Here is a 27951-nt window from a genome sequence, read left to right as displayed (position 1 = left end):
CCCTTCAATCCCCTGCTAACAGCTGGGGCTCTGAGTAAAATTTCTCCTGACCAATGCAGACCTTCTCTGTTAAAAACAAAGACCAAAAAGTTTGCAAACAAATGAACTCAGATTTCTCCACTGAGTCTTCCCAGTGCAACGTTCTCCAAAGACGTTAATAATAATGATCAGAGTTAAAATATATAGCACTTACCATAGGGCAGGCACTGTTCTAAGCACCAGACATATATAATTCACTTAATCCTCCCGCAGCCCTTGAAATAGATGTTATTATCGTACCTCCATTTTACATATAGGTAAACTGAGAATGAAAGGTTGAGTAACTTAGCTAAATTCAAATGGCCACTACGTGGTAAAGGTTCAAACCCAGGCAGTCTGGCTCTAGAGTCTATACCTTGAGTTTATCCAGGTCAACCCTTCTGTTGCACTGAGGAGGAAACTGAGGCCCAGAGAGGGAGAGAAAATTTCTAAGCACAGCAGTGAAACTGCCCCTTGCATCTTTCTGCCCAAGCCCAGACTCTGCCACCCAGGGAAGGATGGCTGGAGAGGGGAGGCCTGGGGTTTCAAAAATGGTCCAATGGGCGTGCAAGGGTGAAGGGTGCCTTCTTTGTGGCCACCACCAGCGCCTGTGTCTTCCTCCTCAGCCAGCCTAGTCCCAGCTGGTAGACTCCAGGGAACAGGCCCCTGAGCCAGGCAGGATGAGCCCCTAAATCAGGCAGCCAGCAGGCTGGTGAATGCCAGGTGTGCCGGCCGGAACACACAATGCCCTGCCTGACTGTGCAGGTGGAGGCACCACAGAGCGGGGCCCTGGTGAACAGGGGGGCCAGGGAACTTTATCTCTGCAGAGACAGGCAGTGCCAGGCCAGCAGGTGTTTGACCCCCACCCCTTGGGGGTCTAGCTGGGAAATTATCAGATGCAAAGACGACTACCCAACCCCCACCCAGGGGTGACCTGTAGGGGGCTAGTCATCCCTTCTCTCTATTCAGTGTCTATCCACGACACTCTGGACTTTCTCCAGCCCCCTCCCTCTTGCCAACCTCCCCCTCTCACCCTGCTCCAGCCACCTTGGCCTTCTCTCAGTTCCTTTCTCCTACCAAGCTCTGTCCTACTTCTGCACCCTGGCACTTGCTGTTCCCTCCACCTGGAACACCGTTGGGCCCCGTTGCATGCTTTGGGTCTCAGCTCGAGTCACTTCCTGGAGAGGATTTTCCTGGTCACCCCATCTAAAGTTAACTACCAAGACCGCACCCCCATTACTCCCTAGCACTTCAACCTTGTTTTCTTCTCAGCTATGATCACGATCTGAACTTTGCCTATTTATGTGTCTCTCATTGAGTGCCTGTCTCCAACACTATATTCTCACTGTAGTAGAGTCAGGACCATGTCTGTCTTATGGCAATAAAGTTCTCCATAATTATTTGTTTCAGGAAATAAATAAGAGGAAAGACAGTGCTGCAGCTGACTTATTTGGTCCGTATTGGTCTCCCACTCCTCCACCCAGCCCTGGAATGTCCACTCCACAGGGCCAGGGTTTTGTGTCTGTTGTGTTTGCTGCTGTGTTCTCAAGGGCTAGCACTGTGCTGGTACACAGTAAGTGCTCAATAAATATTTGTTGCATGAAGGAGCAAAGTGTGCAGGAGCTCTGGACTGGGAGTCAGGAGACCTGAGTCCCTTCCCAGCATTGTGCTTGATGGAGTATAGGACCAAGGGCAAGTTCCTTCCCCTCTGGGCTTTCACTTTCCTCTCTAAAAGCTGGACTTTAAAAATCCCTGCTACAGGACCATGGAAGGTCAAGTGTGGCTTGTCCTCATTCACTCCCCAGGGAAGGCAGGTGATGCAACTGCCAGCAGGCAAGAGGCAGGCAGAGCTGGGTTCCAGTCAAGGCATGGCTGCCACCTGGCTATATGACCTTACAGAATCACAGTCCCTCTCCCATTTCCTCATGTGCAAAAGGGGCACAGTGGGCCGGGTGAGGTGGCTCACACCTGTAATCTCAGCACTTTGGGAAGCCGAAGTGGGTGGATCATCTGAGGTCGGGAGTTCGAGACCAGCCTGACCAACATGGAGAAACTCCGTCTCTAATAAAAACCCAAAATTAGCCAGGTGGCATGGTGCGTGCCCGTAATCCCAGCTACTTGGGAGGCTGAGGCAGGAGAATCACTTGAACCCAGGAGGCGGAGGTTGCGGTGAGCCAAGATTGCACCATTGCACTCCAGCCTGGGCGATAAGAGCAAAACTCCATCTCAGGAAAAAAAAAAAAAAAAAAGGGCACAATGGCTAGAGGACTGCCTGAGATGAAGGCAGGCACAGAGTTGCTCAGTGTAAAGTGCTCTGCCCATAAGTGTTTTTTCTCATCAGCAAGGCAGTGCAGCAGGGCCTCATGCCACAGCTCCACCCAGCATGCACTGTTTCCTTATCTATAAAAGGAGCTCCCCATAGTACCAACCTGGCACATTGCAGGGGCTTTATAACCACAGTCCTTAGAGTCAGTAAGTACCTCTGTGGCTCTTTATGTCTGATTATTTGTGTTCTCCCAAATCATTATTTGTGGACCACTTCCATCCCCTTCTCACCCACCTGCCACGGTGTACCCAAGCAAGTGACCCTACTATGTGCCCAGTGGGTACTATGGGGAGCTCTTTTTACAGCTAAGGAAGCAGAACATATATTGGGTGGAGCTGTGGCATGAAGAGAACCCAAATAATCAGAGGACAAAGGGAGACCCAAGGTGAGGATGGAGTGGGCATGGTTTGATTTCAATGTTGGGGTGAGTTGGGGAGGATGGGGCTGGGGGAACCAGAGCATGAGGCTGGAGAGGTGAGCCACAGTGAGATCAGGCAGCCCTGGGGGTCAGATGAGGATTTAGCCTTTATCATGGGAGCAGTGAGTGCTACAGGATCATTTTAAGCAAGGAAGTAAAATGATTCAAGTTTCAAAACATTCACTCTGGCTTCCAGGTGCCAGGTGTGACTGGCATTCCAAGTGATTTGCCATGTCCCGCAGTATGAGAACCCCCCTCCCCTGCCCCGATGTAGCTGGGTGCATGGAAGGCAGAACAGAGACCACGCTTCCCAGCCTCTCTTGCAGTTAGGGGTGGCGATGTGTCTGCATTCCCGCCATGAAGAGGTAAACGGAGTACCAAGTACAACTTCTGAGTGGTGGGGGTGAGGGGTCTTTAAAGAGACCAGAGCATTCTTTGCCTCTTCCTCTTTCCCTCCAGCTGGAATGTGGACATGATGGCTGGAGAATGAGCAGCCACCTTGGACTATGAAGTGTCGAGGGTGGAACAACAAGATAGAAGGAGTTTGGGTCCCTGAGGATCAAAGAGCCATTATACCAGCCTGGGACTGCCTGCTTCCAGATTGGTAATAAGAAAGAGAAATCAGTGTCTGTCCTCTTTAGGTCACTCTTCTTGTGGGCTCGCTGCCACTCTCAGCCAACTCCAAACCCAGTAAGTCCAGTTGGCACAGATGATCTTGGAGCTATGTGGCCCACCTTGATGTGTAGAGAACAGAGGATGCTCCTGGGCCTTCAACTTCCTGTTTATGTGGTCAGGCTCCCAGCCCTGACTGCCCAGCTCTGTCCATCCAAGGGCACAGCCTAGGTCAGCCCAAGGGAACTGGCTGGGATCTCTGGCTAAGCCAAGCTCTGATAGGTACAGAGCTCATTAGGGCCTGAGACCAGGCCTCCTGCTGCTGCCCTCGTAACTTTGAGGAGCAGGACAGGGAGAGGATGGTGGACAATGGCAGGGTGGCACTGTCCATCCTCGTGGGCCACTTCCAGCCCCTTCTCACCCACCGTCCACGTTGCACCCAATCAAGCTTCTTAGTGCCCTCTCCCGACCTCATGAATTCCACACATCAGTGTCTTCCCACAGCCCTCCAAGGCCCTCAAGATGACATCCAGTCACCTATGTGGCCCATTAGGCCCTGTAGGACATGGGCTTGATTCTTCAATGCTCAAACCCATGGGCACAAATCCCAGCTCCTCCTCTTAGAAGGTCTGTGAACTCAGGCAACTTGCTAAAGCATTTTGGGTCTTAATTTCCTCATCTATGAAATGGAGATGATAATAACAGCTACTTCCTAAGTTGTGAAGCTTAAATGAGTAAGTACAGGGATTCTGGTGATTTACTGCAGCATAACAACCCCAACATGTAGCACTGTTAACCATTTTCTTATGCTCACAGATTCAGACAGAGCACATGAGGGTGGCTTCCTTCTGTTCTACAGTATCTGGGGCCTCAGCTGAAAAGAGTTGAAGGCAGGGGACTAGAATCATCCAGAAGTGTCTTCCCCTCACATGTGTGGCAGTTAGGAGTGGCACAGTGGAGACTGCAGGCCAGAACATCCACACCTGGCCTCTCCGTGGGTCCTGAGCTTCCTCCCAGCATGGAGGCTGGGTTCCAAGAGTTCCAAGAATGAGTGCCCCTGAAGACTCAAGCAGAAGTGTCTTGGTCATTTTTTTATTATTTACTTATTTTTTTTTTTGAGAAGGAGTCTTACTCTGTTGCCCCAGTCTAGAGTGCAGTGGCACGATCTAGGCTGACTGCAACCTCTGCCTCCTGGGTTCAAGTGATTCTCCTGCCTCAGCCTCCCGAGTAGCTGGGATTACAGCTACCACGCCCAGCTAATTTTTTTGTATTTTTAGTAGAGATGGGGTTTCACCATGTTGGTTGGCCAGGCTGGTCTCAAACTCCCGACCTCAGGTGGTCCGCCCACCTCAGCCTCCCAAAGTGCTGGGATTACAGGCGTGAGCCACCGCACCCAGCCGGCATGGTCATTTCTAACCATATTTTATTCCTGGGAGCAATCAAGAGCAGGGACATAGGCCCTACTTCTTGATTAGAGGAATTTAAAGGAATTTGGAGTCATATTTTAAAATGGCTTGAACAGTGCCTGATCCCATAAGCACTTATATGACAAATAGGAGAAGTAGTAATGGTATAATAGTACCAGGGTTCAATCCTATGTGTGTTGAAATAGTCATATCAGGTGACACTAGTCCTAAAGGGGTTAATGGAGGAAGCATGGGGACAGGTCCCTGGAAACTGATGTCCCACCTAGGCCAGACAGACACTGAAGGATACAGCTAGGATAATATAAGCTGAAATGTCTTGGTGCCAGGCACCAAGCCAAGCACTTTCCATGAACGATCTTGTATCATTCATATAGTAATCCAAGAGGCAGATCCTAACATTATGCCCATTGACGGATGAGAAGCCAGAAGCTCAGAGAGGTAATAGGTCTTGCCCAAGGCCACACAGCCAGGAAGAGGCACAGCAAAGATTTGAACTCAGGCAGTCAGTTGTCAGCCCTGGTCCTCACTTCCCAAGACTAAGCTGGGCAATAATCCAGCCTGCCAGGTGGAACAGGCCGTCCTGACTGTTTGGTGACAGACAGGGAGGGCTTGTTCTGCTGGACGGAGAGCCAGGACCAGGAGGTTTGTCAGCTGCAAGCCTACAGCCACAGGCTGGGGGAATGGGGCCAAGACCTCCGTCTGGAAGAGTGGGGGAGGGAGTGTGTGGAGGGAACCCAAAGAGCAAGGCAGAGCCCCCTCCAGAGGCAGCTGAGCACCGAGGATGGAAATAAAGCCCAGGGATCACAACAGGGCCCCAACTTCTGCTTCCTGGAGCCCCAACCAGCTTGTCACTGGTCCCCCACCTGGAGCAGGGCTCGCCTGCTACTGGAGGTCAAGAGGTCTCAGCTGTAGGGTGAGGAGGATGGAGAGAGGACCACCATTCCATACAACAGCCAGGGAAAGGGCACAGAGGGGGCACTTCCAGCAGCAACAAGCACACCTGGGTGGTGAGGTGCAGGATGACTCTATCTTCTCTTCTCATCTACTCCCTCTCCCTTCCTTCCCTCCTTCCACTCCTTCTATCTCCTCTTCTACTCATTGATTGATTGATTGATTGATTGATTGAGACAGAGTACCATTCTTGTTGCCCAGGCTAGAGAGCAACCTCCACCTCCTGAGTTCAAGCGATTCTCCTGCCTCAGCCTCCCGAGTAACTGGGATTACAGGCATGCACCACCACACCCGGCTAATTTTGTACTTTTAGTAGAGACGGGGTTTCTCCATGTTGGTCAGGCTGGTCCCGACCTCAGGTGAACCGCCCACCTTGGCCTCTCAAAGTGCTGGGATTACAGGCATGAGCCACCATGCTCGGCCCCCCTCTTCTATTTATTTATTCTATACTTCACTCCCTATTTCTCCCTCCTCCTGTCGCCCCTCCTTCCCTTCTTGTCTTCTCTCCTTCCTTCCATTCCTTCTCCACATGGAACCTCACAGATGGGAGAAGCTACATTCTCCAAAGACAAGGGGAAACCTGGCCTGAACCTGGTCCTAAAAAAATCCATTTTATGGATTTCACCATAAAATGAAGCATGAGGCCAGGAGCCATGATTCACACCAGCACTTTGGGAGGCCAAGGTGAGAGGATCCCTTGAGGCCAGAAGTTCAAGACCAGCCTGGGCAATAGAGGGAGACCCAGTCTCTAGTAATAATAAAAAATAAAAAAATTAGCCAGGCACGGTGGCATGCTCCTGTGGCCCCAGCTACTCAGGAGGCTGAGGTGGGAGGATCTCTTAAGCCCAGGAGGTTGAGGCTGCAGTGAGCCCTGCCTGATTGCACTGCACTCCAGCCTGGGCAGCTGAGTGAGACTCTGTCTTTAAAAAAAAAAGAAAGAAAAGAAAAGAGAGAAAGAAACATTATTCCTAAGCTGTCACAAAACCAGCCCTAACAGTGTCACGAGCCTGCGATAACTTCCCTTGACCCTCCAGAACTTAGCTGGAAAAGGAGTGTCAACTCCTCTTTGCCCCGTAAGTATAGACGGCATCCCCCAGGGTGTGTGAGTATCCTGGGTGTTCCTGGGAGGCTCATGGGGCATAGATGATAAGCTGGATCACCTTGAGCTAATGGCTAAGCCCTTCTGAGCCTCCGTTTTCTTGGCTAAAACAATTTACAATTTTGTGGGGCTGAGACCGGGTGACACGCAGTTGCACCCTGTCACAGGGGTGCTTTGGCCTTGCTTAGTCCCTTGCTGGCACCAGCCTCTGACCTTTCTCCCAGGCCTGGGGGCAGAGCCAACTCCCAGCTGATGTTGGCGAGCGCCTGGGAGGGTGGACAGGCAGGCTGTCGGGGCCGGCCGCGTGCCCAGAGAACCTTCTGTGCCACTGTTCCCTCAGCCAGGCAGACCCGGCCCATCGGCCACTTCCTGTGCCCCTGGCAGGACACGGCTGCAGGCCCCTCCTCTCCTGCATCTCTGCTCAGCTGATGGTGGTGGCCACCCCTCCTCCCCCCAGGCCCTGGAAACAGAAGTCTCCAATATAAATGCAAATTTGCTTCAGTCCCCAGTCTCGGCTGGCAGCTCCAGCCTGTGCTGCAGGCTGGGGACAGGAGCTGACACTGGCCCAGAGGAGATAAGGCACTTCTGGGCCACCCCCACCACCGGAACCAACCACTCCTCAGCCTGTCAGTTCCACAAAAACCCCAGGGAATCCTGGCCAGCTTGCTTCTTTTCCTCTTCACTGTCCCATAAGGCCTGCACTCGGCTGCAAAGGCCCCCCCCTTGCCACAATTAAGGAGGGGGCATCCCTCAATGGTGAAGATGCTCACCCGCCTGCCCTCCAGGGGCTGGCAGGAACAAAGCAGGAAGCAGGAGAGGTGGGAAAAAGGATGGCACAACGATGTGGGGATCTCACCTCTGCCCCCATCCTCCACGAGGCTCAGGGCCACCCCTACCCCATAGCATTCCTTTGTGTGAATTAGAAACAGGTACCCTTTCTTCCTGGTGCAGCCTCCTGGTGGGATGCAAGGCATCCCCTTAGCCTCCAGCTGGGCTCCCTGGAGCCCAGCACAACTTGCACAGCTGCAAGCTACAGCCTTTGGCAGGACCCATCTCATCTCTGGGACTTGGTTTCCCTTTGGCCAGGGGAATCATCTAGAGAGACCCCTAACGTGGCATAACTCCAGTGTAGGCAAGTGCATGAAGCTCCTGGAGTTGGACAAGGCAGCACCACAGGTGAGGTCTCTCCAGCTTGGATATCTTACCATGCTTTCATCCCTAGTTCCTGGACACTCCGTTCTCTAAGCCACGACTCCATGATTTTTTTTCTTTTTTTTTTTTTTTGAGACAGAGTCTTGCTCTGTCGCCCAGGCTGAAGTGCGGTGGTGGGATCTCGGTTCACTGCAACCTCCACCTCCCAGGTTCAAGCAATTCTCCTGCCTCAGCCTCCTGAGTAGCCGGGATTACAGGCTTGCACCACCATGCCCTGCTAATTTTTTGTATTTTTAGTATAGACGGGGTTTCACCATGTTGGCCAGGCTGGTTTTGAATTCCTGACCTCAAGTGATCCACCCGCCGCAGCCTCCCAAAGTGCTGGGATTACAGGCATGAACCACCGTGCCCAGCCAACTCCATGATTCTTAACAAGGGATTGAGTCTCTGGCAAAAGCATTCTGTGATCCACAGGAGACAGAGGAGGGGAAGTTTGGAGTCAGACGCAAGACTCTCCCATGCCACAAGCCCAGATTCAAGTCCAGACATTACTGGCTCTGGCTCTAATGTCACCTCCTCAGAGAAGCCTTCACCGATGGCCTCATCTGGAGCAGTTCCTTCTCTACCTCCAGAGGCCATATCACATTGCCCTGTGGGTTTTTTCTCCCTGGCATTTATTGTTATGTGAAATTATCTCATTCATTGATGTCTTCCCGTGGTTATTTTCTGGCTCCCCTCTCCCTTACTGGAATTCAAATTTCTACAAGAGCAGACACCATGAATCAATAACTCCTGCCCTTGACACTTTCTGGGGGATAATGACACCTCCCCTCCCATTGCGTTAGTATAAAGTGTGCAGTGAGACAGCCAGAGTTGCTCAGCACAGAGCCAGCCCACAGCGAGCACTCCATAAATGCTAATGGTGGTTGTTAATGTTATTAGGAGAGGGCTGTGAGTGCCCTAGTCCCAGAGGTGCAACTCCTGACACACCTCCACAAATTCCAGACCAAATTCTGCTTCTTCCGGCCATGCTGCCCACACCCACCACGGAGGCCATTTACTCACCTGAGACCCTGGGCAAATTGCTGCGTCTCTCTCTGCCTCCGTTTCCTTCTGTAAACTGACAAGGCAATCTCCTTATTGCGTGAAACTCCACAAAGTTGCTGTGAGTGTCAAAGGACACAATGAGAAGGATCACACTTTATAATCCCTAAATATGATTTCAATACCAGGAAGAGTGCTGAAAGCCCCTCCCAGCCGCCCGGCCTTTGACTGTGGCAGCCTCACTGCACCCTCCAGAGCCTCCCAGTGCCCTCGGCCTGGAATCCCAAGGCCCTGCTTTCTCCTGATCCAACTCAGCCCTGGCTTAAGGCCTTCCTCAAGGAGCGGTTTCCACGGAAGCAGTGTTTCTCGAAGTTTGGGCAGAATCACGCCACCTCCTCCCCACCCCCATCTGCAGGCTATCTTTCACCAATTTACTTAATATTTTTCTTTAAATAGCCTCATTTAAAAAAACAAAAAGCCAGTTCATGCTAATGGGAAACTTTGTGCTGCCATACATGAAAATTAGTATCAATTACTATACATGTTGATATTTGCTAAAATAAATGCTTAAGAATTAAATGCTTGGTACCCACCTCTCACCCCTCTGAAGGAAGGGAATCCTGATCTAAGGCTTTCAAGTTCTCTGGGAGACTTATTTTTTTTTTCCTCATCCAAGACAACCCGGGAGACTTTTAAAAGATTCCTGACTGGGAGCGCGGTAGCTCATGCCTGTAATCTTTTTGAGAAGCCAAGACAGGTGGATTGCTTGAGCCCAGGAGTTCAAGACCAGCCTCATCCACATGGCGAAACCCCATCTCTACAAAAAATACAAAAATCAGCCAGGCATGGTGGCATGTGCCTGTGGTCCGAGCTACTCGGGAGTCTGAGGTGGGAGGATCATTTGAGCTCAGGAGGTCAAGACTTGCAGTCTTGAGCCATGATCGTGACACTGCACTCCAGCCTGGGCAACAGAATGAGACCCTGTCTCTTAAAAAAAACCCAAATCCTTCATTGACTGGACAAACATTTTATGAGAATGTTATATGCCCAGCTCAGGAGGCAGCAGCTGTAAGGGACCCCTTTTCCTGCCTTCAACACATAGAGGTGCTGGTTGAGGCAGGAGCTTATGGCCATTGGAAATGCAATTAATTAGCCAAGAATCATCACTAAAGCAGGCCTAATTTCTTGGCTCTTTTCTCTTAACAGTACTAATGGCATCTTACCTGTCAGGAGTCAGGAGAGGGTAGGAAGGAAGAGGACAGGGAAAATCTTTATCTGCTACAGTAACTATTTCTGCACACAACAGAACATGCCTGCTAACAGCTCTGGTTCAAAACATCATCTCCAGGACCCCTACTTTGCTGATTCCAGACTCTTGGGAAGGGCAATTGAACACAATGGCATACTGCTTCTTGGAAAGGAATCAAAAGTGGGTCCTCTGGCAAATTTGGTAAAATGTACCAGAAGCCTTAAATTCTATGGGCAATTTCACTTCTATGACTTTATCTAAGAGAAATGATCATGAATGTGGACCCCAACAGCTTCAGGATATTCTTGGCAGCATTATTGATCATATGAAAGCTGAAAGCAACTTAAATATTCATCAGTAAATAAAGACTGTGTATTCCATAAAATGGAAAACCATGCAACCATTTGCCAAAGATGTTGTAGCCTATTTAGACATGGAAAAATGTTCATTCATGTTAGGTAAGTGGAAAAGTAGCTATAAAACAGGATGCACATATAATCTTTTTAAAATATATATATACATGTGCTGGGCGCGGTGGTTCACACCTGTAATCCCAGCACTTTGGGAGGCCGAGGCGGGCAGATCACAAGATCAGGAGATCAAGACCATCCTGGCTAACACGGTGAAACCCTCTCTCTACTAAAAAATACAAAAAAAATAGCCGGGTGCCTGTAGTCCCTGCTACTCGGGAGGCTGAGGCAGGAGAATGGCGTGAACCTGGGAGGCGGAGCTTGCAGGGAGCCGAGATCCGCCACTGCACTCCAGCCTGGGTGACAAAGCGAGACTCCATCTCAAAAAATAAATAAATAAATAATATATATATGTGCATCATAGAAACATGGGGATGGCTTTGGGTTGGAAAGGATTTCTGAAGCAAGAAACAGAAAGGACAAACCATAAAGGCAAATTTAATAAATTAGTTACATTACAACTGATACCATTCATCGAAGTTCACCATTTTTTAAAAGTGGAAAGACAAGTCACAAGCTAGAAGATGTCCGTAACAATTTAACTGACAAACATTAGTGCCCAAATATATAAAGAACCCCTACAAATCAATAAGACAAGGACAAACAATCAAAAAGAAAAATGGACTAAAGATTTGGACAGACACAGAGAAGCGAGAACATGAATAGCCAACAAACATTTGAAAAGATGCTCAACCTCTGAATAATTAGAGAAATCCAAATTAAAAGCTCATTTCCTGTCTACTCAATTGGCAAAACTTAAAAAGCCAGACAAATCCAAATGTGATCAATTATGTGGAACAAGGACTCCTTGACACTGGTGATAAGGAAGTCAGTTGTACAACCACTCTGGAGAACAATTGGGCATTATTTTGCACTTATTCCCAGCAATCCCTTCCTGGAGACATTCTAGAAAAACATATCAGGAGGTATGTACAACAATGTTTAGACTGGCAGGACTGAGCCCTTCCTCGGGCACCTAATAAATTCTTCTTTCTTCTTTACTGCCTTCTTTGCACTTCTGGGTGATGTCACTCAACCCTGTCAGGTAGCCACTGGGCAAGCCAGATTCCATGGGCAGAAGTGGGCATCATCTTTGTGAAAGTAGTGACCCTCCCAGGGAGCCTGGGAGAGGAGGCCAAGACTGCCCAGTGTGTTAGGAAAAGAGGTGGCAGGGTTGTGGGCATGTCTAGTTAATAAATGACAGTTCATCCAAGTAACAGACTGCTCTGCTGCTGTACAAAAGAATGGGCAGCTCCACACGAGCCAATAGGAAACATCTCCAAGATGTACTGCCAAGAGAAAAGAAAAAAAGCAGGCAGAACAGCCACCATTGTGAAAAGGGGAGGAGTCAAGTGTATATATACATGTTCATTAGCATGCGCACAAAATACCTTTGAGTACAGGAAACGCCTCAGCGGGGAGAGGGTGTGTGGCTGGGGGTCCGAGGTGGGAGAGAGACTTGCTTTTCAGGGCATCTCCTTTTGTTCCTTTTTGTTTGTACGTTGCACATGATATTATGAAAAAATAAATACAACAATGTTAAAATGGAAACAAAATGGAGTGACATCAAATAGAACGCATATGTAACTATTAAGAGACTTGGGCGTTGCTCATGACCCACTGACACAATGCTACTTGGTAGGCACTTCATTATGTCTTTCAAGTGTGGAAAGTTTTCTTTTTGTTTTTTTTTGTTTTTTTTTTTGAGACGGAGTCTTGCTCTGTCACCCAGGCTGGAGTGCAGTGGCGCGATCTCGGCTCACTGCAAGCTCCGCCTCCCGGGTTCACGCCATTCTCCTGCCTCAGCCTCTCCGAGTAGCTGGGACTACAGGCGCCCGCCACCACGCCCAGCTAATTTTTTGTATTTTTAGTAGAGACGGGGTTTCACCGTGGTCTCGATATCCTGACCTCGTGATCCGCCCACCTCAGCCTCCCAAAGTGCTGGGATTACAAGCGTGAGCCACCGCGCCCGGCCTGGAAAGTTTTAAAATATTTTTCCAGCCAGCTTTTTTAGATTTCAGACTTTTCCATGGACCCTTGACGAGCCCATGGCTACTTGGCATTGTGCCTGCTGGGCCAAATGCACAGAGCAGAACTTATCACCTATGTCCAGCGGCCCACTGGTTCTCCAAGGGCTACTCTTCAACACGCATTCCATTGACTTACATCATCTACTGGGTCCTACCCCAGGGGTGCTTTTCAGTGCAAGTGAATCCATGAAGGAACTCGCAGGACCCTCCCCTTCCTCAGGAGCCAAAATTGCACAAGGTGACTTTCGGGCCCTCAGCCTCCCATCAGGCTAGGTGGTATATATGTGGCTGTCCAACTGGGATACTCTGCTCTCTCTCCCACCCGCACCCCCTTGTTCACTGCGCTCCAGCCACACTGGCTTTCTTGTTTCTCAACCCCCGCAACTATGATAGGCAGATTCTAAGATGGCCTCCAGGATTTCAGCCCAGTCCTCCCCATCCTGTGTACATGTCCTGTAAAATACCCTGAGCTGTGAATGTGGTGTTTACTCTTGTGATCAGCTTATGTTATTTGGCATAAATGACCTTAAGACACAGAAAATCTCTGAGTATGCTTGATATGGTTTGGATGTGTGTCTTCTGAAATCTCATGTTGAAATGTGATTCCCAGTGTCGGAGGTGGGCCTGGTGGGAGGTATTGGATCACCGGGGTGGATTCCTCATGAATGGTTTAGCACCAGCCCCTTGGTAATAAGTGAGTTCTCACCCAGTTAGTTCATAGGAGATCTGCTTGTTCAAAAGAGTCTGGGGCCAGGCGCCATGTCTCATGCCTGAATTCCCAGCACTTTGGGAGGCCGAGGTGGGCAGATTGCCTGAGTTCAGGAGTTCGAGACCAGCCTGGGCAACATAGCAAAACTCCATCTCTACCAAAAATGCAAAAAAATTAGCTGGGCATGGTGGCGTGCACCTGTAGTCTCAGCTACTCAGGAGGCTGAGGCACGGGACTCACTTGAACCCGAGAGGTGGAGGTTGCAGTGAGCCGAGATTGTGCCACTGCACTCCAGCCTGGGCAATAGAGCAAGACTCTGTTTCAAAAAACAAAAATAAAAAATAAAAGAGTCTGGCACCTTCCCCTTCTCTCTCTTGCTCTGGCTCTCACCATGTGACACCACTTGCTCTCCCTTCACCTTCTACCATGATTGGAAGCTTCCCGAGGCCTCACCAGAAGCAGATGCTAGAGCTATGCTGGTACAGCCTGCAGAGCCATGAGCCAATTAAACCACTTTTCTTTATAAATCACCCGGCCTCAGGTATTTCTTTAAAGCAATGCAAAATGAACTAACACAGTACCTGATCTAATCCTGAGAGCCCTTTTAAAGCAGTGAGTTTTCCCTGGTTGGTCACAGAAGAGGAAGTCAAAGACATGAAGCATGAGGAGGATTCAAAACACCATTGCTCACTTGAAGATGGATGGGGCCACACATCAAGGAATGTAGGTGGCTTCTAGCCAACAAGAAAATCATCTGTTACGGTCAGTCCCACAACCGCAAGACACTGAACATTGCCAACAAGAATAAACTTGGGGCAACCCATTTTTTCTAGGACCCCTCTCTCTGCAACAGAGAGAGCTTTTCTCTTTTTTTTGCCTATTAAATGTCTGCTCTTAACCTCACTCCAGTGTGTCTGAGTCCTAGCTTTCTGTGGCCATGAGACAACGAACCTTGGGTATTACCTCAGTTGAACAACACCGCCTCATTGTGGGGGCCTGCCTGGGATCCGAGGTAGATTCATTGAAAGCGTGAGTATAGGCACAGACCCCAACTCTTCCATTTTAAGGACTCTGTCCTCCATTTTCTCGGGGAACAGGCTTGCCGGGGAGAACTCAGCCAATCCTTCAGTGCCCTCAGGGTGCTGGGAATGTTGGCTTTGTTTCCAATTGGTCTCCTTTCATGGAGAGCTTAGCCATCGTGTGGGGCTGGAAGAAGTTCAGAGGCAACTGAGAGTTCTTGGCCAGGGCAACACCCTGGCATTACCTGAAGTCTTCTGGACTAACCCCAGCTTCCAACAGCCCGATGGGCGACAGCAACAGGATCTTCAAGATTTTTCTGTTGAAAATTTCCTCCTTTCCTCTCTGCAACTGCACAAAAAAAAAAAAAAGAAAAGAAAAGAATGAAATTGGAAGTGGATTTTTTCCCCAGGGCCTTCACATAAGAACTAAGCCCAGCCTACACCTTGGTTTCTACCTTGTAATATCCTGAGCAAATAACTCAGTTGCTCTGTGCCAGACGATGACTTACAGAACTGTAAGCTAAATGGCTGTTGTTTGAAGCCACTAAGTTGGTGATGATTTGTTACATGGCAATAGACACTAATACACAGGCCAAGCTGGTCCCACTCTGGGCCTTTTCTCAGACGGGTCCCTCAGCCTGGGAGACTCTCCCCAAGTATCCACGGAGCTACTCCCTCCCTCCCACTAGGTCTCTGCTCAAAGGTCCTCCCCTAGAGAGGCCTGCCTGGACCATACCATCTAGAATAACACCACCCCCTCATTTTCTGTTCCTCTGCCCACTTGATTTTTCTATATATCACTTATCATTACTTGACATCATATGGTTTCAGTTTCATGTAAATACCTTTGTTGTAAAATAATGTTAAACCTACAGAAGAGTTGCAAACATTGTACAAAGAATTCCCATATATTGTTTACCCAGAATCCCCAAATGTTGACATTTAAACATATTTGCTTTATCATTCTCTCTTAGAGATTTATATATAGAGAGATTTTCTCTGAATTGTTTGAGAGTAAATTGTCAATTTGATTCCCTGTCATCCTGGAATACTTTAGTGTACATTTCCTAAAAGCAAGCATATTCTCCTACATAACCACAATAAAATCATCAAAATCAGGAAATTGACATTGATATATTACTACCATCCAATCTTCAGAGCCCAGTGAAATATTGTCCATTGTCTCAATAATAATGTCCTTTATAATAAACAAAAAGATCCATCCAGAATTACTCATTGTATTTCATTGTCTTATCTCTTTAGTCTCCTCTAATCTGTGACGGTCCCTCAGTTTTTCTTTGCCTTTCATTACCTTGATACTTACCCAGGTTACAGGCCAGTTATTTTGTAGAAGGTTCCTCAAATTGGGTTTATGTGACGGCTCCTCGTGATTAGATTTCAGTTTTGCATCTTTGGCAGGAACATCAGAGAAGTGATTTTTCACTCTTCCCCGTGCATCCCATCAGGAGCCTCATGTCAGTTTGTCCAGTAACAGTGATGCAGCCTTTGATCACTCAACTAAGATAGTCTCTGCCATGTTTCTTCGCTATAAAGTCATTCTCCTTCCTTTTGCAGTTATCGTGTCTTGTGGAAAGACTCTTTAAGACTATGTAAATATCCTACTTCTCAACAAATTTTCACACAGTGGCTTTAGTTTTAGCATCTAGTAATGCTTCTTGTTTGAATCAATTATTACCATACTAGTTGCATCCTTCCTTCTACATCTATTATTGGGCATTCTAATGTAAGAAAGAGCTTTCTCTTTCTGCACGTGTGTATGTATGTATGTGTGTATGTAATGCATGTATGTGTCTGTATATCAGGACTATTTTTATTTCATGGGTTATAATCTGTTACTGTCATTATTTTGATACTCAAGTTGTCCCAGATTTGGCCACTGGGAGTCCCTTTAAGTTGGCACCTTGGCTCTTTTGACATGTCCTCAGCATTACTTGAGCACTTGCCTATCTTATGGCACAGCTAGATGTTTCATGTACCACGGTACCAGGCACTGGGCACTTTTCCTGCTCCAGCCCTCAAATCTACCATTTTCCCAAGCCCCAGTTCCTTTCAGTGGAGAATGGATTTAAAACCCGAGATCTAGGTGTTAGGTGTATTCATGGCTACATGGTGTATTCATTATTGCTGTCTTTGTGGACAGAACTGGGAAATGCACATGTGCATCACACACACACACACACACACACACACACACACACACTTGCCTGCATGCTTATGTAACTATATATATCAAAAGCTATGAGTTTACACTGATTCCTCTAACTCCAATCTAACACCACAGGGGTCTTTCTGGCCTTTCCTGTTTTCATACTTGTAATTCCCTTCTCTGATGCCGAGCAACCTGGCTCTCATTATCCTTGATATATGAACCTGTTTGTTCAATCCCCAGGCACACTGAGCCACCGCCTCACTCAGCTGCCTTTCTTGCTTAGTCCCAAATCCCACCAGCCACCTCCAACAAATGCTGAGGAAGGAAAGGAGGAAAGAGGAAGCTGGATATTTATTTTCTCTTTTTTGAACTAGTAATACATTCACTTCATAAAAAAATAAAAGTTATAGAAAAGTATACAGTGAAACTCTCCCTTCCCTGTCTCTCATTCCAACACTACTCCTCTCCTTGGGTAACAACTATTATTAGTTTTATATATACACAAGCTAATATAAATACATTTTTTAAATTGTCTCCTCTTTTACAGAAACTATCCTTCACATTCCTTTTCTTGTTTGTCAAGACATCTTGGGGAGCTTTCTATATCAGTACATAAGAAATGGTCTCACCGGTGACAAGTTTAAGAACAGCCTGATCAACATAGTGAGATCCCATCTCTGAAAAATGTAAATAAACAGAAATAGAAATGGTCTCACCCTTTTTAATGGCTATATAATATTTCATTGTTTGGATATTCCATACTTTAGTCAGCCCACGTGTAACAGGCATTTAGATCATTACTAAGATTTCGCTATGCCAAACAAAATTGCAATAAATAACCACGAATGCATTCATTCCACATGTGTGCAAACATGTCTATAGAGTAAGTTTTCAGAAGTGGGATTGCTGGTATGACCTTTTATGCTTATGTGTTTCATGATTAATGGTCTGTCTCCCCTCTTGGAATGCCATCTCCAAGAGGAAAGGGACTCTGTTCTAGTCACTGCTGCTTTCCCAGGAACCATTAGAACGTGGTAGGCACTCAATAAACATTTATCCACTAAATGAGTGAATGACTAATGCACTCTGATTCTGGACTTTACCATGTCAAGCATTTCGTAGCCCCTGTGCATAAGGCGCTACAAACTATTCTCCAAACACCCCTGGGAAGTAGGAATTGTTTGACAGCCCCATTTGACAGATGAGAGTCCTGAGGCTCAGAGAAGGACCACAACTAGGCTGATGTCACACAGCTAGCCAAAGCCACGCCACAGTTTCCACCAGGTGAGTCAGGCCCTGGAGTCTGCCGCCACGAACCACTGCGCCTGTGCCACACACACAGCTCAGTCTCCCAGCCCCGCATGGATCCCTCCTTTCACCCACCGGCCTTCCTGGTCCCATCTACTGCCCCTTGCCCTGGCCTCATCCCCAGCTGAAGACACTTACACTTGCTCCTACCCTAAGCCAACACAGGACAGGACGAAGGAGAGGAGCTGTCATTTCCATACAGCTGTCCCTGGGAGCCGGGCCCTGCCCAAGCCCCCCCATTTTCCCTGAAAAGGCTGAATTGTCTTGGCCGTTTGGGGAGCACCTCTCAGCACAGGCCGGGCTGCCTGGGCAGGGCCTGGCTAGGCTATTATCCTACATTATCTCACTCCCCTGCTCCTGAAAAGAACCAGTGACTGCTCACCGCTCTCAGCCCTCCCCTGCCTGTTCCATCTTTTACACTTAATTACCTCACTCACTACCCCGCAGCCTGCAGAGGCCGGACCACAACTGGGGCGTGAGTAATCCCCGCATCGCACACCCAGCCAGCCGGCCAGCAAGGAGCAAATTGCTCATACAGCCCATAAATAAAGGAACAGGGCCTGCTCGGGCCTTCTGAGCAGAAGGACCCTTGTGGTGGCTGCTGTGAGGGGCAGGTATCGGCCCTAGCTTCCCAGTTGGCCTTTGCCAGCCCTGGCGAGATGGTCTCCACCTCCTCCACCCCAGACGTGACCTTGAACTTCCCCAGGCCACTGAAGTCACAGCTCAATGCCACTGAGACAGATGGGGCAGCAAGCGCCAGCACCCCTTCCTCCCCACAACCAGGGTACCGCCAAGCATGACTTCCAGGGGCCTGCCTAACCCGCCCAGCCATCTCCTCGCTTCTCTTCTCCCCTCCCCATCCCTGCCAGGGAATACTTTGTAAGCCCTGTGTCCTCTTTCTTTCCCAGCTTCGTTACTCATGCTGTTTCTGCTCCCTGAACAGTTTTTCTCAGCACTCAGGGGTCTGGTTAGTTCCTACTCATTTGAGAGGCCACTTCCAATGGGAAGCCTTCCCTGATCCCTCTGGGCTGGGTTGGGGGCCTCAGGTACTTCCCCCATCAAAGCATCAAGTCTTTCCATTGTCACTGTCTGCTTTTCTCTTTCGAGGGAAAGACTGAGCCTTACGCATCTCCCTTTTGCCTAGCACCCAGCCCAGGTCCTGGCATGTCACCAGGCTATTGACTAGGTGCTAAACAAATGTGAATAAGTAAATGAGTGCTTAGCAAACAACTTATCATTTCCAAGTCACAATGCATGTAAATGATATTTCAAGATATGCGGAACATCTGTAATGTAATTTTTAAAAATCTGTGATTTCTATTGGTGACAAAGTCACAGGTCCTGCTAATACCGCTGTGGTCTGTTGCCTGCATTCATAATTGAAGGAATGATAAGTTTCAGATAGAGGTTAATGAAATTAAAGATGTAATACTTTCCCTATCCCAGTTAATGACAGACCAACTAAATTCTTTCCATGGACCCCAGGTTAGGACTTGTGATAGGGAATGACATTACTTCACTTTACACAGCTTGGCAGACATTGCTAATCAATTGCAGCAGTCTTTCTCACTGAGCCCAAACTCAGTTACAGCATCTATCTCAGCACCATGTTCCAGGCTATGGACCAATCAAGATTGGGCTCTTGAGCTGTAATCGACTTGGCATTCCTGGGAAGTGAGAGAGGGGGCAATACCATTGTAAGCATGAGATTAAGGGAGAAGGGCAGTAAAGTGAGGTTTTGCAACAATATGTGGGTAGAAGGCCATAAAAACAAAACACTTTCTAGTACCTTGATATATGCCACCCAGGGAAACAAAACAAGCTTATTAAATGTCTGGTCATGTAATTAGAAGTCTGGTATCTACAGTAAGGGAGGTGACAGTTTCATTCTGCTCAGCTTCATTCACCTATTTCTGGAGTTTTGTGCTCAGGTCTGGGTCCTGTATATTCAGAAGAACACTGACAAACTGGAACATGGTTCAGGGAAGCAACCAGGACCGGGAGACATGTGGAAACTGCATCCTGTGCCACTGATTTGTTGACACCATGGACATGCATTGAGACTTTCTTCTGAGCCGCTCTGTGCTAGGATCTGGGGACACAAAAATTAACAACCCAGGCCTCTGCCCTCGAAGTGAGGACAGTGGAAAGAACTTGGTATGTGCATATCCCCAAGGGGCCATCTGGGCCAGAAGGGTGGAGTCTGTGCACAGAGAGCGTCCAGCTGAACATGAGAAAAATAGTACCAGTGGAGTTTCCAGACAATGGCATGGGCTGCTAAATCATCCAGGACCCATGGCTGCAGACGTGCTTGAAGGATCTCCAAGAGGGTCAGAAGGCTTACAGGCTTCATATCTAGAAAAGAAAAAAAGCCCTCAAATCAGACCAAAGCCCTGGCCTGAGGGAGACTTCACTGCTGACACCATAGGTCCCCAAGACAGAGCTCGTGCTGCTGACACCAATGCTGGATGCTGACACCAGGACTTTAGTCCTTGCTACCTCTGGACACTTAATGTAGCAACCACCACACTCGCACCAGAATGGCACGAGGCTAACCTGGGTCACTTGACTGCCCCCTGGCCAAGACGGGGCTGGGAAGGCCAGCAATGATACCATGAGTGGGAGGTGAGGTCTCAGAAGCAAGGATGTTGGAGGGTGCTGGACGGCCAAAAGGAAGGTCACCTGCCCACTCCAGCCACCAAGGACTAGGTGAATCTGGTCAGCCCAGCTCTGGGCCCAGCATTTTACATGGACCATCTCTGTTAATCAACTCAGCTCTCAGAATTGCAAGCTATACTTTTCAATCCCCATTTTACAGATGAGAAAAGTGAAGCTCAGGGAATCTAAGTCATGTGCCCTGTTCTTTTAACTGCTCCAGGAAGGTAAGTTCGCTGGGGCAGGGGAGTCATTTATCCACACTGAAGCTGATCTAGGCAACTGGGCTCTAGGCATCACCAGTCCTGGGATCTCTTGGATTCCACCCTGAATCTGCCACAGAAATGTTAAAGCAGATTTCCTGAGGCTCCACCCAGCACTTGCTGCATTCTGGACTCTACACAAAAGTCACCTCCTCAGAGAGGTCTTCTTTGACTACCCTATCTAAAGTGGCTCTTGCTCCACCTTTCTCTATCTTTTTTTTTTTTTTTTTGAGATGGAGTCTCGCTCTGTCCCCCAGGCTGGAGTGTAGTGGCACAATCTCGGCTCACTGCAAGCTCCGGTTCCCGGGTTCACGCCATTCTCCTGCCTCAGCCTCCCGAGTAGCTGGGACTACAGGCGCCCGCCACCATGCCCGGCTAATTTTTTGTATTTTTAGTAGAGACAGGGTTTCACCGTGTTAGCCAGGATGGTTTCGATCTCCTGACCTTGTGATCCGCCCGCCTCGGCCTCCCAAAGTGCTGGGATTACAGGTGTAAGCCACCACGCCCGGCCTCCACCCCTCTCTATCTTTGCCCATTTCCCTGCCTGGTGCTTTCTATGACAGGACGTTGGCATAGCTACCTACTGTTGGCTCAGCAGGATGTAAGCCACATGAGAGCAGGTCTCTGTCTTGTTCATTGCTGTGTCCCCAGCCCTTAGCACAGTGTCTGGCACGTGGCAGGTCACAATAAATATCTGCAGATTTATAGCTGTGAGCCCCTGGGCAATTTTTTTCTTTCTTTTTCTTTTGTTGTTGTTGTTGTTTTTTTGTTGTTTGTTTGTTTTTTGAGACAGAGTCTTACTCTGTCACCCAGGATGGAATGCAGTGGCCCGATCTTGGCTCCCTCTTACCTCTGCCTCCCGGTTCAAATGATTCTCATGCCTCAGCCTCAGTAGCTGGGATTACAGGTGCATGCCACCATGCCTGGATGATATTATTATTATTATTATTATTATTATTATTATTATTTGTATTTTTAGCAGAGATGGGGTTTCGCCATGTTGGCCAGGCTGGCCTTGAATTCCTGGCCTCAAGTGATCCACCCACCTCAGCCTCCCAAAGTGTTGGGACTATAGGCGTGAGCCATCGCGCCCAGCTGCTTGGGCAATTTCTTAACATCTGGTTATCCCCTTTCTATAAAAGGGGATAATCATGTCATATGCCTCCAAAAGTAGTTGTGAGGGTTCTGTAAGTTCATGTAGTATCACAGCCAAGCAGGCCTTTTCATGAGCACTATTGTGTACCAGGCCTATAATGGGGCACCTGTATGGGGTCCCTGCCCTTGAAGAGTTCACAGTCTGGATAGGGTTCCAGAAGAATTTCATTGCAGGATCTTGACAGTTAGACCCACAAGAGTCAGAGAGAGGAGAGGCTCCTCGGGGCTGAAAGACCCAAGAGGTCACTGTAAGAGGATAACCTCGGAATTAACGATGGCCAATGTTATTGAGCACTGACTGTGTGCAAACACCTCACTCATCTCCCATCTGCCCTTCAAGAGAAGCCATTAGTATCAACATCCTCATCTAACAGTTGATGAAACTGAGATACAAAAAGGATGGGAAACTTCCCCAGGCTGGGTAACTTGTTGGTAAGTAGCCAAAATGAACCCAGATCATCCACGCTTTCAACTCCTGTGCTCCCCCTCCCCCTCTGCAGCTAGGTGAGATGCGAGGCTAGGAAGGTGAGCACTAGGGCATGTGGACATTCTGACTCCTTAGCAACCTGTCCACCCACAAAGTCTGGGGTCAAGCACAAGTCAATATTGACAGCCCCCTGCCTCCATGCACCTGGGCCACCTCCTGGCTTTCTCTAGAAGCTGATGAGTCCCAGCTGGTGTATGAGCAGAGGCAGGGAGCAGGAGGCAGAGCCAGGGGTGCTAAGAGGGGTTGATTCCTCTGTGCCAGGAGTCCTGGGAGCCCGGAAATGCCAACTCTGCAGCTCCAATGCCGCCTCAGCATCTGCCAGGCATGGTTCTGAGCTCGGCTGGTGGGGAAGAGAGGGAGGCAAGAGAGGCCACCTTGGAGTGAGGAAGCCCATCCTGACTTGGCAGGGAGCCTGAATGTTCCAGGGAAAGCATTTCCCTGTCCCATGCCTCAGGTTCCACAACTGTCAAATGGGGGTGGGGAGAAGACAATGCTGTTATCTCAAAGGCCCTTCAAGTACAGCTCCCTTTTACCAAGGGCTGACTATACATGAAGCCCCCTATAGCCCTACTTAGCAGGTGCTCCCACTGGCCTCTGTTTACAGAGGTGAAATAGAGCTGCAAAGAGGCAAAGTAACTTGCCCAGGGCCAACCGGCTTGAAGAGGCAGAGCCAGGATTAAAATTTGGCTCAGCCAGGTACAGTGGCTCACATCTATAATCCCAGCACTTTAGGAGGCCGAGGTGTGAGGATCACTTGAGGCCAAGAGTTTGAGACCAGTCTGGGAAATTTAGCAAAATCCCATCTCTACAAAAAGTTTAAAAATTAGCCAGGGTGTGGTGGCATGCACCTGTAGTCCCAGCTGCTCAGGAGGCTGAGGGAGGAGGATCACTTGACCCCAGGAGTTCAAGGCTGCAATAAGCCATGATCACACCACTGCACTACAGCCTGGATGACAGCAAGACCCTATCTCTACAAAATAAAAATTAAAAATAAAACTTGGCTCAGGGTGACCCAGGCCCAAACGCTGAGTTATCCCACTTGCTTGAATGGTGGGCTCTTGTCTAGGGGCTTTTAGCCAGCCCACCGTTAAACCATGCCAGAGGCCCACTCCAAATCCCCTGACCCCACAGGGAGCCTGGTGATCAGACTCCCGATAGCCAATTCCTTCTTCCAGAGGTTTCAGAGACCTGCTTAAGATGGGACCTTGTCAGGGACAGGAGTCAGAATGTTTAGGGATGTCTCCAACTTTGAAAGAAAGACTTTTTTTCTTTTCTTTCTTTCTTTTTTTTTTTTTTAAGACAGAGTCTCACTCCATCACCTAGGCTGGAGTGCAGTGGCGCAGTCTTGGCTCACTGCAACCTCCACCTCCCAGGTTCAAGCGATTCTCATGCCTCAGCCTCCCAAGTAGCTGGGATCACAGGCATGCCCCAGCATGCCCAGCTAATTTTTGTATTTTTAGTAGAGACAGGGTTTCACCATGTTGGCCAGGCTGATCTCGAACTCCTGAATTCAGGTGATCCACCCGCTTCGGCCCCGCAAAGTGTTGGGATTACAGGCATGAGCCACCAGACCCGGCCTGAAAGAAAGACATTTTAATGGAAGAATATCAATGTCTATAACAGTCAAGATAGAAATCTAATTATCACCCAAAACAGAGGGAAATCTTGAGGGCTGACACGTCAACCTGGCTATGGTCAAAGGGGACCAAGGTGACTGCGGGTCACAAGAAGGTTTTTCACTCATTAGTTTATTCATTCAATTGATGTATTTACTGAGCACTTACTATTTACCTGGCACTAGGTAGACAATGAAGGTGCGGCAATGAATGGAGCAGATCTGGAATCCCACTCAAGGAGCTGTCAGCCCTGGCAGGGGCAATGGGAGGGACATTCTTTGGAGGGCCCTCGCCTACCCACCCCAGCATTGGTACCTTTTGCCCTCTTAGAGGGAAGGACTAATGGTTTAAGATCAGGACTTTGTAGCCAGGCGGCCTGGTTTAAATACTGACACCACTGATTCCTAGCTGGGTCTCCTTGGGCAAGTCACCTTGCCTCCATGAGCCTTGGTTTCCTCATCTGTAAATTGGGGATAGCCATGGGCCACACTCACAGGTTGTTATGATGGTTAAGTGAGGCAATCTATGTAAAGGGCTGGACTTGGCTCCTAGCACATAATAAGTGCTCCATAAATGTCAACTAGCTCCTTTCCACTACATGTCACCCCTATCCTGGGCTAGATCCTGGGGTCAGGCAAGGGAGTGATGGGAGGAGGGGTTACCTAGGCAAAGAGGGGTGGAAGAGCACTCTGGGCAGTGGGAACAGTATATGCAAAGGCTTTGAGGTGGAAGTCTTTGAGGGAGCAAGGTAGAAGCTTCAGGGAGAGCTGGGACCCTGCTATGCCCCCAGCCACCACAGTAAGCCCCTTCCTGTTAAGGCTGTGAGGTCCTGAGCCAATGAAAAATGAAAATGGAAATGTTCCCAGAAATTGCCACCAAGGCATTTGCAGCTGGAGAGGAGGCAGTGTGGTGGAGTGGTCAGAGCACAGCCTCCAAGCAGCTTGCCTGGGTTGGATTTGTGGCTTATCACCTACTGGCTGTGAAACCTTGGGCAACTTACTTAACCTCTCTGTGCTCAGTTTCTTCCTCTATAAAATGGGGCTGAAAATACCATCTGTCTCAAAAGGCGAGGGTAAGGATTAACTAAGGTAATATTTGTAAAGTGCATAGATCAGTAACTGGCACATGGCCCAGAGTTCTGTAAGTGTCTATTAAATGAATAAAGAAAAACATGTGGCAGCCTTAGGGAGGTGCCACTTAGATCTTCTCTGGACTACAGTCACTGAGAGCCTCCAGCTGCAACACCTTCACAATCTGCCATAGTGTCAGCACAGCCACTCTTCCAGGACAGCCCGGCTGATGACTGAGCATGGTGGGAAACTAGGGCCTGCCCTTCTGTGGAGCATGGGACTCCTCTACAGGAAATCTTTGCACAGGAGCTCCCTGTTGGGTTGGCTAGGACTTCCTTAGACCTGCACCATAGCCTGAGGCTTATCTCTTCCCCAGTCTTTCTTTATTCCACCTCTCCTTTCACAGTATCAGACCTGCATCCCGCTCTGAAGGCTCTCCTCCATTTCTCACGGTGTTTTCTCAATAAATCTCTTACACTTACACCTCCATTTTCACATCTGCTTCCCGGAGGACCAAAGTGACACAAAAGAGAACACAGCCTTCCTCAAATTTCAGAGGACTTGCCACATGCCCTTGGGCAAGTCATCTCTGTGATGAGCCTGAATGAACAGAGCTGTGAGTTTGTTTCATCCTTCTCCTACCCTCTTTTCTTTGCCTCAGAGGAGGTGGGTCTGATAAAATACACTGGAGAAATGGCAGAGTAAGTGGCGCTTACCGGAGAAAGCGCCCCATCAGCGTGGAGCGGATGCATTTGTGGCTACTCTCCTCCTTGGAATTCATACAGAATTCCATTACCGGGTCTGGACAGCAGCTCAGGGACCATCTTGTCCCATTCCCATTTGACAGACAAGAAAGCTGGGGCCCAAAAGGGAGGGCAGAGGGAGCAGAAGCAGGGCTGGAACTGGGCTCCTGACTCCCAGGTCAGTGCTCCTTCCTGACCCCATAGAGTGAAGCCAGTGAATCATAGGATGCCCCAACCCCTCTTTATGGATGTGCAGGGTGAGGCCCAGGGTGGCTCTGCCAGCCACCTAGGGTCACACAGCCCTGAGACTCACACCTAGACCGTGGTAACTGCCCTTCTTCCTGATGGGCAGGGCACATGTGAAATATGGAAGATGCCAGAGCAGACTAGGTAGGCCAGAGAGGGCTAAGCCTGCAGCCACCTAGACCTATTATGCCAAGACCTGGGGCTCCTGGGCAGGAAGGCAGTAGGTCATGAAGACATGGGACACTCTTTAGCTCCTCTGCACAGTGACTATGTAGCCATGAACCAGCCATTTCAATAACAGCACCTTCTCCCATGAGGCCATGGTAAGGCTTAGATGAGTAAGGATATGTAAATAACAACAGTCAACATTTATCAAGTTATTGTGTGTCAGGCACTGCTCTAAGCACTTTATGCCTATATTATCATTTAATCCTCACTGCAACCTTGTGAGACAGGCCCAATTTATACACCCATTTTACAGATGAGAAAATGGAGGCATAGAGAATTACACAGTTGGGAAATGGCAGAGCAGGAATTTAAACTGAAAATAGGCTGACTCCAAATCCCTCAATCTAAAGCCCCAGGCAAGGTCAACTTCTTCCAAGGGAAAGTGCTTAGCACAGTGCCAGGCCTGTGGGGTGGCTCTGTAATGTTGCTGGCAATGTACTAATAATTATTATTGCCACTGGGGAAATTCACAATGCCATCTTCCCAAAAGTCAGAAGAATGAACAGTGAATATCCTGACATGGTTTACTAAACTTCAGCATTTCTTCTATTTGAAAGTAAGTGACAGTTAGCAAGTGCTCAAGATAAATATTTGTTGAACTATTTTTTTTTTCCTGAGATGGAGTCTCACTCCGTCACAAGGCTGGAGTGCAGTGGCACAATCTCAGTTCACTGCAACTTCCACTTCCCAGGTTCAAGAGATTCTCCTGCCTCAGCCTCCCGAGTAGCTGACACTACAGTCGCGCGCCACCATGCCCAGCTAATTTTTGTATTTTTAGTAGAGACGGGGTTTCACAATGTTGGCCAGGATGGTCTCAATCTCTTGACCTTGTGATCCACCCGCTTCAGCCTCCAAAAGTGCTGGGATTACAGGTGTGCGCCACTGCACCTGGCTGAACTGAAATATTTTATGATCTTTTTGGAAAATACAAAAAGAAGGGAGAGGGAAACCCCATAGTTCCAGACCCTTATTTCACTCTTTTGTGTGTGTTTATTTTTGTTTTGTTTCATGGTTGTGAACGTGCTGTGAGAGGTTTCTGTATTCTGCACCCCTCACTTAACATACTCTATGAGTTTATCTCCCCATATGAGAATTTTTAATGGCTGCAGAATACTACATGGAGTGAACATCTTCTTCACAACCCTCTCCTTGCTTTCTCCAACCCAGGGTTTTTATTACCGTCTCTGATGCTGCAGCAAACATCCTTGAGAATAAAAGTTATTTCCTTATTTCATGTGACTTAGAGAAATTAATTCCCAACAGTGAACTTTCTGAAACCAGTAAGCTGGGGTGGGGGGAGGTTTAGGGGACAGAAGGGCCTTCCTGGTGTCCTAGCGATGAAATTCTGCTGGCCATTGTGTATTTCATCCATGCTTAAGGCCTCCTCCCCTCTGAAGGTATTTTGGAACCTCATCTTCTGGGCTAAAGGTTTCTTCTCATCTCCTAAATGCACCCACACCACCTTCCAACTTGTGGTCAGAGACCT

At 48.6% G+C, this 27951-nt stretch overlaps 2 long non-coding RNA genes across 2 annotated transcripts; both read right to left on the bottom strand.

Annotated features, from left to right (window-relative positions):
* Positions 1-4215: 4215 nt before the first annotated feature.
* LOC131382185 (uncharacterized) lies at positions 4216-9724 on the bottom strand. Its single transcript, XR_009211436.1, has 3 exons — positions 9641-9724; positions 9069-9166; positions 4216-4431 (listed from the first exon to the last, which is right to left on the bottom strand). It is a non-coding gene; the product is annotated as an uncharacterized LOC131382185 (long non-coding RNA).
* Positions 9725-12185: 2461 nt separating this feature from the next.
* LOC131382184 (uncharacterized) lies at positions 12186-14820 on the bottom strand. Its single transcript, XR_009211435.1, has 3 exons — positions 14770-14820; positions 14087-14239; positions 12186-12253 (listed from the first exon to the last, which is right to left on the bottom strand). It is a non-coding gene; the product is annotated as an uncharacterized LOC131382184 (long non-coding RNA).
* Positions 14821-27951: the final 13131 nt, after the last annotated feature.

The sequence above is a fragment of the Hylobates moloch genome, unplaced genomic scaffold (genome assembly GCF_009828535.3).
Source record: "Hylobates moloch isolate HMO894 unplaced genomic scaffold, HMol_V3 SCAFFOLD_21, whole genome shotgun sequence".
Classification (NCBI taxonomy): domain Eukaryota; kingdom Metazoa; phylum Chordata; class Mammalia; order Primates; family Hylobatidae; genus Hylobates; species Hylobates moloch.
The sequence above is the reverse complement of the archived record's forward strand: the minus strand, read 5'-3'. Positions and strand labels throughout refer to the sequence as shown.